The following is a 12,341-nucleotide window of genomic DNA, read 5'->3' as shown; positions in this document are numbered from 1 at the left end:
CCTACCCCTCTCACCTATCATCCCCTCACATCCATTGCTTTTATGAAATGATATATTGTTTAAGTTTGTATGGTTAGCGCAGTAATTGATGTATAGTGTTATAAATATGTATATATCTTGTACTTTATGCCTTGTATTGTACTAAAATGTATGAATGATTGTCTCATGGTGTACTACATACACTTGAATGTAATGAATTGTGTGTTTTTTGTACCTTTTATACAAATAAAGTTACTTTTTCAATCAAAAAATCAGTTGTTTTTGTTATGCGTTGATTGTAAATAGACAATAATATTCTTGACTGTAAGATCTTTGAACTGCTCTCTCTCTGCAAACTGTAAGGGTTCCAACACATCGATGTTCTCGAGGGTGGCCTCTAAACAATGCAAGGATAAGTGAATAATGAAATAACACAGCAGTCTATGATTGAGGTCCCAGCAAGACACGCTGATATATGTGGCTGCAAATAACTGTCACAGTTTCCAGATCATCCAGCAGGTCACATGTTCCAGGTCACCCTGCAGGTCCACAGGGAGAGTTCACTAACTGTCACAGTTTACAGAGCAACCAACAGGTGTATTGTCAACTGTCACATTTTCCAGTAGACAATGGTAATGCATTGTTGTAAATGGCAGGTGTATTTTCAGCAAATCTACAGAGCTACCTTTAATTTGGTATATGAAGTCAGGCAATGGCATCATATAAATAAATCACTCATAAAAGTCGCTCTTATGCTATTAATATATAGATATTATTAACAGGTGACAATTACTGAATAGTTTTATTTATTTTTTGTACGTTTGTTTTGGGATTTTATGTTCCACATATGTATTGGCTGTCTCCTGCAGTGTTTTGTCTGTTAGAGCAGAGCGGACCTAGAACCGTATTCATCATCAGACGTATCTTTACATCCACTCCTTGTTGGATACGGACGTGAGTATGCCTGATGTACGTGCGTTTTTTTAAAAGCACATATTACGTTAGTTTTGCATTTGTTAATGAATCAGGCCTTTATTCTCTATACTGCAGAATTGTTTTGACATCATTCTGTAGCAACAGCCTGCAAATAAAGCATTAACGTGACCAAAGAGCTTGTAATCTACACCACTCCTTCCCTGTTCTTCCTCTGTCCTAGAGTTTAGGGAGAAAGCCTAAGGCTCTATTTTTCTTGTCATTACAAAGAGCCCTGTCCTGACACTCTTTTGATTTGCACATTGACAAAGGGGTTGTCTCGATTATGTTTAATTGAAAAGAACTGCGGACTCGGAGCATGAATATTCAATGCAGCCCCGTTTGGTGGCATTCCAACTACCCTGATGTTCTGTGATTCCTTTTTGACTCACAGCTAGGAGGCCTGTCAGACCCAGAATGACAGCAGGAAAGCTATTAATTGAAATAGCTTCATTAATTAGTAATTAACAGCGGGGTAATGACTATGTCACACATCATATTTCAATGAGTGCCCTTCATGTGTTATAGTGGCTTTAATTAAAGAATATGCATTTTAATTAAAAGCCAAGGTTGGCCTGTGGCCTTTAGAAGGGCTAAATTCTAAGTCTAGTTTAGAGATAACTCTATACTTTGGATTAATACTGCATTAAATGGACAGTACAGTCACCTGTTTCCAAGAGGGGAGAGGAATCACTTTCCAAAGAATTACAATGCATAATATCTTATTATCTTTTACTGTGCCTGGATGACGCTTATGCCGGCCACAAGTGCAGTTTGGTCATTTTAATCTAAATTGGCATGACTCTGCAGTGGCTAAACAAAAGATTATTCAAAATCTGATTGTATCAGATTTTATTGGACAGATCAAAAATATGTTTGACTAGTGGCACCCACTGATATGTGAGTGGGGTCATCAGTGAATCAGAAAGGAGAAAGAGCACATAATTTTGAGCGGTAAGAGCACTGGATTGTGGCTGTACTAACCATTCAGTATTCTTAACAGGAAACAGAAAATTGTCCTACTGCCTGCGGCAGAAAAATATGGACGCTATTGTTTGGAGATGGAGAGTGAGTGTCTCACAAACTGATGCTAATTGCGAAAAGGGATGTTATTTTTATGTCTACCTGGAGTTCCTCTTTAAGGGTGGTGGGGCAAATACCAGGTCCAGTTATTTTTCTGTGTCAAGGACGCAGAGTCTCATGTAGAGTTGGACATATTTTACATAAAAAACGTAGGCGTAATATGTGTCCAAAAAAAGCACAATTACGTGTATATGCTGAGTTGCACAGATCTTCAGATACATTTAAAGCACATCATACATTTTAAGCCTATGGTACGTTTTAAGCATGTCATCATGCTGCAGAGACGCCTGTCATCATCATAATTTTGATGATGGTGAATGGTATTTTAATGTTCAATAATAAACAAAGTAAATAAATACATGTTTTTTTTAAAATGTTGCCCCATCCCCCACCCCCAGAGTGATACCAGCACCTGTGCCCACAGCCATTGTTATAGTGTCACACAGACCCAGCCTGTTCAGCACAGAGATAAATTCCATAAAAATATGTCAGACCCCTCTTCTAGTTAAAATCAGCCTTCTGCTGAAAGCACAGGGCCTCCTCCCAACACTCTAATGGGTGGTAGGGTAATAAATGGTTAAACTAGAAAAATCGCATCTTTTAACCATTTATTTGTTGCCTAAATATAGGGCTTATCTTCTTCAATCGTGTAGCTTTTAAAACAATGGGATCCATTTGAACTGTCACACATCAGGCTCTCAGGTTCTGTGACTTACCTCTTCGCTGCCTTTCCAAGTTGTTGTCCCTGCAGTCCTCAGGCTCTGCTGGTTTCAGACCTCTCTGTAAGATGCTGTCCAATCTGTCTCAATTCCAGATATCCTTCCAAAATCAGAGTATGCGTGCGGCCATCTTGGATTTGGCCACATGATTCCTCTCAGCCAATCAGATGATAACATCCTGAATTTCAGAATCCCTCTAAAACCAGTCCATGGGAGCTGCCATCTTGGATATAATCACCTGATCCATCTCAGCAACTCAGAGTGCTGCTTTTGCCCAGCTGATTGCAATCTCCAATCAGGAATCAACAACAACTATAAAAGGAGTTCCAGGGGCCCTTACCTGTTGCCAATGCAAAGTTGTATTTCAGACGCCAACCTGACTCCCAGCAGTTTGCAGTCTTGCTATCTGTCTCGCTATATATCCAGCTCTGACAGTACAGTCTGCATTCTGGCTCCAGTCAGGTTCCATCCATTCCGGTTCCATTCCGGTTCCAGCAATCCTCTATCAGCATTCCGGTTACAGAAATCCTCTTCCAGGATTCCGGTTACAACAATCCTCTTCCAACATTCAGGTTCCATTCCGATTACAGTATTCCGATTCCAGTCCAGTTACAGCAATCCTCTGTCAGCATTCCAGTTACAGCAGGCCTGTCCAACCTGCGGCCCTCCAGATGTTGTGAAACTACAAGTCCCAGCATGCCCTTCCAGCTATCAACAGGTTGTCTACTGGCAAAGCATGCTGGGGCTTGTAGTTTCACAACACCTGGAGGGCCGCAGGTTGGACAGGCCTGGGTTACAGCAACCCTCTTCCAGTATTCTGGTTAGAGCATTCCAATTACAGTCCAGTCCACATTCTGGTTCCTGTCCGGTCCAGCAATCCAGTTCCTGTTTGCTCTCCCCTGCAAGTGTAATCACCATCTGCACCAGTCCATTTACTACATGCAGAGGAACATTATCAGGCCACCCAACTTTGTCCACGTATTCACTACTCCAGCTCCAGAGACACTATCCAGTCTGAGTACAGAAAGATCCTCAGGCATGACAGTTTGCACTGGACTAATGAATACCACTGGTGATCTGCCCCAAGGAGCAGGCTCAATGCAAAGCCTGGTGAATCGGCTTGTGAGTCAGGAAAACGCACAGGGACAAATCATGCAGTTCTTTTAAGAATTGTCCTCCCGCCTGGATAACATTCAAACTATTCTCAGTTCAGGTGACTCTTCTGTTTCTGTACAAGCTCCATCTGTTCAAGTTCCTGCCACGGCTTCTCGTCTTCATCTTCCAACTCCTGCCAAGTTTGACGATGATCCAAAACTGTGCATGGGGTTCCAGAATCAATGTGAGATCCATTTTGAGCACTGCCCAGCAATTTTCCCACGGAGAAAGCAAAAGTTGCGTACATTATCTCCCTTCTATCAGGACAAGCATTAACCTGGGCATCTCCATTGTGGAAAAGAGCAGATGCCCTGCTTTCCTCTTGTTCTGGATTCACAGAAGCCTTCCGTCGGATCTTTGACAAGCCTGGCAGAACCCCATCAGCATCCTTCGAAATTCTACGCCTTCGACAAGGCTCTCGTCCTGCGGGCCAATGCTTGGTTCAGTTCCAAATATTAGTTTCTGAGTTGAAGTGGAATAATGAGGCCCTGATTGCAGCCTTCTGGAGTAGCTTGTCCGATAAAAAACTAAGGATGAACTATCTACTCGTGATCTGCCTTCTACACTTGGTGAACTAATTTCCCTAATTTCCCTTGTGTACTAAAGTTGATTTACGCTTTCGGAAACATGCCCTGGAGAAAGGAAGGGGTGAAAGGGTTAAGCCGCATCACCAACTTCGGTCCCGGCAGTCCTCACCGACAAACGATGAACCGCTCTCGTTTAACCAAAGTGGAGCGTCAGAGATGCCAACTGGCGGACTTATGCCTTTACTGTGCAGCTCCAGAACACTTACTTGATTCCTGCCCCAAGTGTCCGGGAAACTAAATCATGTACTAACAATCACCCTTTAACATGCTCAGCCAACCAAGAACCTCTTAGCTCTTCTTGATTCTGGTGCTGCTGGAAACTTCATTACTGCCACAGTGGTTCAAGACTTGCCGTTACCCACAGAGTTGTTACCTCGACCTTTCTACATCACGGCAGATAGTCTTATCACCCACAAGACTCATCCTCTGAGGATTACAGTGAGGCTTCTGCACTCAGAATTGCTTAAGCTTCTTATCATTCCAAAAGCTTCATATTTCTTAGTCCTAGGTTTACCTTGGCTCTGCTTACATAACCTCCAGATTGATTGGACTACGTCTCAGATTACATCCTGGGGTATATCTTGTAAGAACTCCTGTCTCCAGCATGTCATACCTCTTCGGACCACAGTCTCCTCTGGTCACCTTTATCATACAGGGACTTCTCCAATGTCTTCAGTAAAGCTGGTGCTGACTCCTTACCACCACATAGAGAGTGGGATTGTCCAATTGATTAGATGCCAGGGAAGACACCCCCTGGGGGGCGTAACTACCAGCTCTCTCTCCCTAAAACTAAATCAATGTCTGAATACATCCAGGAAAACCTTGAGAAGGGGTTTACAAGTCCATCTTCCTTACCTGCCGGAGCAGGTTCCTTTTTGTGAAGAAAAAAGATGGTGGTCTCCGCCCCTGCATTGACTATTGAGGTTTGAACGATATTACCATCAAAAATTGTTATCCTTTGCCCCTAATCACGGAACTGTTTGATCGTGTCAGAGGAGCCACCATCTTCACCAAATTAGATTTAAGAGGAGCTTACAAATTAATTCAAATTCATGCAGAGGATGAATGGAAGACCGCTTTTAACACTTGTGATGGGCACTACAAGTACTTAGTCATGCCATTAAGATTGAGAAATGCCCCAGTGGCATTCCAGCATTATGTCAATGAAATTTTCCGTGACCTCCTCTACATTTGTCGTCTACCTGGACGACATCCTGCTCTTCTCCAATAATCTGGAAGCCCATGTCAAGGAGGTTCTTTCATGACTCCGTACCAACCTTCTCTTTTGTAAATTGGAGAAATGCACCTTTGAAGTTCCATCTATCTTCTTAGGTTATATTATTTCTGGTATTGACTTACAGATGGACATAGAGAAGCTCAAGGCGATTCTCAACTGTTACAGAAAATTCATTAAAAATTTCTCCACTCATGTGGCTCCTATCCTACCGGCCAGTGTTCCAGAATTGTAAAGCCAATGCTCTTTCTCGTTCCATGGTTCTTTGCCTCACCCCAAAAAGTCCTATCATCGATCCTGTGTCCTTTTCTACCACCAATATTGTTCCTACCCAGCCTCTGGGAAAAAATTTCGCAGCTCCAGTAACAAATTGCTTCAATAGGCTCATGTTTCCCGATTTTCCGGCCATTCTGGAGTCCAGAAGACTTTCAAATTTCTCCAAAGATCCCATTGATGGCCTACTCTCAAGCAGCATAGCCAATAATTAATAGCTTCCTGTTCCAGGTGTGCCCAATATAAAATATCTTGCTAGACATCTGCTGGCCAACTTTAACCATTGTCAATTCCTCACCAACCCTGGACTCATCTGTCTATGGACATCATTACTGATCTACCAGTTTCTAATGGGTTCAACACCATCTGGGTTGTAGTTGACAGGTTCTCCAAGATGGCCCATTTTGTCCCTCTCACTGGACTACCCTCCGATCCAAAGCTGGCACAATTGTTTATTCAGGAGATTTTCAGGCTTCGTGGCTTGCCTTCAGAAATAATCTCCGATCGTGGGGTCCAGTTCGTGGCCAAGTTCTGGCGTCTTTGTGTTCAGCTCTTCAAGTGAAGCTCAAATTTTCGTCTGCCATCACCCCCAAACAAATGGCCAAACTGAAAGGGTTAATCAGGATTTATAAACTTTTATTCACATATTTATCTCATCTTCACAAGACAACTGGAAAGAACTCTTACCCTGGGCAGAATTCTCCCACAATAATCAGTGCCACTCCTCCTCTAGGTCTACACCCTTTTTTAGAGTCTATGGTCTTCATCCCAAAAATACCTGAGTTCCAGCCTCTTCCTTCTGCCATTGTACCTGCTCCTGATAACATCTTACATCAGTTCTCTAAAATATAGAAGGAAGTCCTTTCTTCCCTGTTAAAGGCTTCCTCCAATTGCAAAAAATTTGCTGATCGCAAACGTCGCAATACCCCAGTCTCAAATCAGGGGATAGAGTCTGGCTCTTTACTAGCAACCTGAGGCTTAAGGTACCTTCCATGAAATTTGCCCCTCGCAACATTGGTCCATTTCCTATAGAGCAAGTCATCAACACAGTAGCTTACAAACTCCAACTTCCTCTATATCTACAAATCCCAAATTCCTTTAACATATCCTTGTTAAAACCTTTGTTCCTGAATAGGTTTCATTTTGCACTCCATAAGACTCCTAAAATCCCAACTCAGCGAGGAGTCGAGTATGAAGTGGAAAGGATACTCTATTCACGGTTTTTGTCATGGTCATCTTCAGTACCTTATTGATTGGAGGGGTTACGACCCAGAAGAATGTGCCTGGATTAAAGCCACTGATGTATATGCTCCTTGTCTGGTCCGTATCTTCCATGCAAAATTCCCTTTGAAGCCCAAGAGGTGTCAGGGTCCACGCTCAAAGGGGGGGAGGTACTGTCACATACCAGGCTGTCACGGTCACTAGGAGTCTTGACCCAGAATTTACCAGATGTAGCTTTTGTAGCTTTCACCAGAGGCGCGGAGTCTAACACAGTGGCTGGTCTTCTCCAGGAATTCCCGCAAGGAAGTATGGGTTTTAGCGGCTTCCACTGTGTAGGTCACGGCCCTCTGGAGAGTATGGTAAATAGACAAATACAGCTATACACAAGAACCTCCTTGAGCTGGATAGGAGGAGGAATGCCAGAATATTAGATAGTCTCTGAGTAGTAGGAATGGTAATAACACAGCGAGAATGATGACCAGTAGTAACTGGGAATGAGAGGTTTCGAAGTGCCTAGAGTGCAGGTAAACTGTGACAGACGGATACTTCACAACTGAAGGAAATATTATATGAGCAGCCAGTAATACAAAGTAGCAGAGAAGTCAGCGACTAGCAGATATTACCACTGATACAAAGTAGAAACTTAGTCCTGGTAATAGATAACATACAAGGTAGCGTGGAGCGGTCTGTGGCTGACAGGTATTACCACTGGCGTGGAGTAGAGACTTGTCCAGGTGCAGGTAAGATACGAGGCAGCGTGGAGTGGTCTGTGGCTGACAGGTATTACCACTGGCGTGGAGTAGAGACTTGTCCAGGTGCAGATAAGATACGAGGTAGCGTGAAGATATCTGCGGCTGACAGGTATTACCACTGGCGTGGAGTAGAGACTTGTCCAGGTGCAGATAAAATACGAGGTATCATGGAGCGGTCTGCGGCTGACCGGTATTACCACTGGTGTGCAGTAGAGACTTGTCCAGGTGCAGATAAGATACGAGGCAGCGTGAAGAGGTCTGCGGCTGACAGGTATTACCACTGGCGTGGAGTAGAGACTTGCCCAGGTGCAGATAAGATACGAGGTAGTGTGGAGCGGTCTGCGGCTGACAGGTATTACCACTGGCGTGGAGTAGAGACTTGTCCAGGTGCAGGTAAGCGTCCACAGCAAACAGGAACCACGAACAGGAACAGAGAACTCCTTAGTACCTCAGAGGAATGAGGACCAAGAACAGGCAAAGGTAATAGGGCAGCAGGTGTCTTAAATAGTGAGAAGTAATTAATCATCCAATGAGGAGAGTAACAAGGTTTTAGCAGTCTGTAGGTCTGCACATGTGCAGACCCCTGGTCAAAATGGCAGGTGGCCGCGGCGCAAGACAGGCGCCGGCAAGACGGAGAGAGACCTATGTCTTGGGCCAGAGGAACTAACAGTCCGGTGAGTGACAGTACCCCCCCCTTTTAAAGGTGGGCACAGAACACTTGAAACTGGGTTTGCCTGGATATTTGGTATAAAACTTTTTCATGAATTCGAAATATTTCCTTGATAAAATGGTCAGCCAATGTAGAAGAAGAAGGCAAGCCTTTCAAAGGGACAAAATGAGCCCATCTTAGAGAACCTATCTACGATCACCCAAATGGTATTACATTTTTTACTGGGAGGAAGGTCAGTGATGAAATCCATACTTATATGGGTCCATGGTTTGGAAGGAATGGGTAGAGGTTGAAGCAGCCCCGCTGGTGGTCTACGGGAAGACTTAAATTGGGAACAAATATCACAAGCGGCAACAAATTCTTTGAATCCCTTCTAATGGAAGGCCACCAATAGCTTTGAGAGAGAATTTCCAATGTTTTCCGTACTCCGGAGTGGCCGACAAAACGAGAGGAATGATAAAATGAGAGGATCTTTTTTCAAAGAAGTGGTGGCACAAAAGTTGTCCCAAAAGGTGGAGCATTGGCAGAAGAAGCAGCTAGACTCACACATTTAGGATCAAGTATAGGACGATCCATATAATCTTCAAGGTCAGAGGAAGGAGCAACAGCCTGAGATAATGCCTTTTTATTCTTAGAAGCTGGTTTGAAGGTAATAATCAGATCAAAGTGAGAGAAAAAGAGTGACCATCTTGCTTGTCGGGGGTTCATACATTGAGCTGACTGAAGATAGAGAAGATTTTTGTGGTCAGTAAATATAGTTAACGGATGACAAGCACCCTTCAGCAGGTATCTCCATTCTTCTAAGGCTACTTTAAGTGGCCAATAGCTCCTTATCCCCGATAGTATAATTTTTCTCTGCAGGCAATAGACTTCGAGAATAAAAAGCACAAGGATGTAATTTCTTTTGTGCCGACTTCTGAGACAGAATGGTCCCTAGTCCGACATTAGAGCCATCAACTTTGAGGAAGAACGGGAGAGTTACATCAGGTTGTTGAAGAATGGGAGCAGTAGAGAACGCCTTTTTGAGAAACTGGAATGCTTGGAGAGCCATCGGGAGGCCATTACTTGGTATTCAGACCCTTGCGGATAAGAGCAACTATAGGAGAGACAATGGAAGAAAATCCTTGAATAAGACGTTGAAAATAGTTAGCAAAACCAAAAAGTGTTGGATAGCTTTGAGTGTAGTTGGCAGAGGCCAATGTAAAACCGCGGTCACTTTTTCAGGATCCATCTCCAGCCCTACTCTTGACACAATATATACCAAAAAAGGATTGTGAGATAATTCGAAGGAACACTTCTCCAGCTAACAGAATAGTAGATTTTTCCGAAGCCTTGAGAGAACTTCTGCAACATGTTGCCGATGAGACGAAAGATTTTGGGAGAAAATCAATATGCCGTCTAGATAGACAACGACACATACATACAGCAGGTCTCGGAAGATCTCATTCACGAATCCCTGGAAGACAGCATGACAAGATATTCATAATGTCCATCCCTGGTGTTAAAAGCTGTCTTCCATTCGTCTCCGGCCTTGATCCGGATTAAATTGTAAGCACCGCGGAGGTCTAACTTGGTAAATATCCGAGCTCTCCTTGATTCAGGAGAAGAAGCACAGCAGGAGAAAGGGTGGAGAGATTGCAGAAGATCTTGGGTTATTTGACTATTTTCGTGAGTTATGGACTGGGATATCGCCAGTGGGGTGAACGTTATAGGGATAGAGAGATTAGCTCAGAAGAACCAGTGCTGCTATGTGTTGATGTAATTGCAATGGACTGAGCTATTGCCAAAACGTTGGGACAGAGGTGAATAGCCCTGAAGAGGATTGCATTTGTTGCTTTGAATTTGGAGTTCTAGTACAACATGCTTGTGGCACTACAGGTGCAAAAACAACCGGTAGAGAGAGAGATTACAGTGGCCATCTTGGTAAAGGCACTGATGAACAGATAATTTAAGACTCGGCTCAGCAGCCTATTAGGAACATTTTAACGGAAAAAATGCAGGTAGATTAATGACCCAGTGACCCAGCCCAAAGTAAGTCACTATGACACTGGCCTAAGAGGCAAATGCCCCCCCAGCCCAGCCATCCTATACAATCTACTAACACTTTAGGAATACTTCTTCATTAATTTCAGCTTTTCTGTTTCTCCATTAAATACTGCTCAGTTGACCACTCTTTTCAACCACACCATATATTACCCCCGCACCCCTTCCCAGACCTCCCGAAAAACCTTCATAAGTTTACCAGACACATTTTTAGTGCAGCTAAAATCCACCTTCCATGACAGCCCTTAAGAAAAGAATATGGTACATTTATGAAATGGAACACATGACCAGAACCTTAAGTAAATCAATTGTCTCCTTCCTTAAAACCTGGGCTACATGGACCCAATTTAACAGCATATTTTCCCTTTATACTTAGCATTAATACAAAGATGACTGCAAACTGCTTTTATATACTATTCCTCCATTGACATTTAGTTGCCAGAGAGCTCCCTTTCCTTCTTTTACTCCCCTCTTCTTATTCGTCTTTTCCTCTCCATGCATCCAAATGAAAACTGATTGTCAAATTAGATTTTTACGTGTTTCACGCTTAAACTGCACATGTTGTTATGTATTGCCTTCAAATGTTACACATAGCATTGCTGTTTATTTGTTCATGTTTGATGTTTTCAATAAAACAGTAAAATAAAAAAACAACAACTGATCAGCTAAAACTTATGTCTTAAGTTCCTTTTGGGCTTGTGTGTCACTTTCGTGTGTTTGAAAGTTTTTATTGCATTGGTCAAAAGTTATAGAAATAGGCCTTTCTGCAAAAGTGCAACAGGAAGGTGCATCCCATTGACAGTCTAGGACAAGAGACATCTTCTGCTACCTCTGAGCTGGTGGGAAAAATCAAAGTTATTTTGAGGGCAGAAAAAGGGAACTAAATATACCACCCATTTATGTCATTTAAATGCCTTGTTTGTTGTTGTTTTATATATATATCCCTGCTTTCCCTACTGTATGGCGCTGCGGAACACTATTGCACCTCACAAATCTACGATAATAATAATAATTATAAAGTTGTCAACACAAAAATTTTGTGTACTCAGCAAGGAACTGTCCTGTTCTGACCAACTCACACTTATCTATAAAACCAGATACATATGTACAGAAATAGGCACGTAGCGTCAGAAAAGAGCATTTTTACTTACCTTTGCATAATCGTAAATGAGCCTGAGTCAGTTCGGCAGTCTGTCCATAGAGGTACATAAGCGAGCCCCACCTTCTACTCTGATACCACTAATTATGGAAATATACTTCATTATGAAATGAATAATAAGGCAAACGACGGGACCACCATCCACTGGCTAAATCTCCCCATTGCAAGAAAAATACGTTAAAATATCAGTTTAAAAGAGATATTTAGCAGACCGTTCCTGTTACACTAGATTTATTTAGAAGCAGTGAATAAATCTGGATGGTTAACTAATATGTGACTAAAAGGCTTGAATGGGTAAGGAATACAGAATACACAGGTTGCAGTCTCTCAATATTTCTGTGTAACACTAAAACATAAAATAATCGCATCATTTCTCTTTGTTATTCCCATATTCACGTATTAACCCTATTTCTGTTAAATCCCCAGTGACAGGCCCGTGAGTGGGGGAAAAAGAGATATGTCTTTGAATTATTTAAATGATAAGATAAAAAGGA

This window comes from Mixophyes fleayi, chromosome 6 (assembly GCF_038048845.1).
Source record: "Mixophyes fleayi isolate aMixFle1 chromosome 6, aMixFle1.hap1, whole genome shotgun sequence".
Lineage (NCBI taxonomy): Eukaryota > Metazoa > Chordata > Amphibia > Anura > Limnodynastidae > Mixophyes > Mixophyes fleayi.
The sequence above is the reverse complement of the archived record's forward strand: the minus strand, read 5'-3'. Positions refer to the sequence as shown.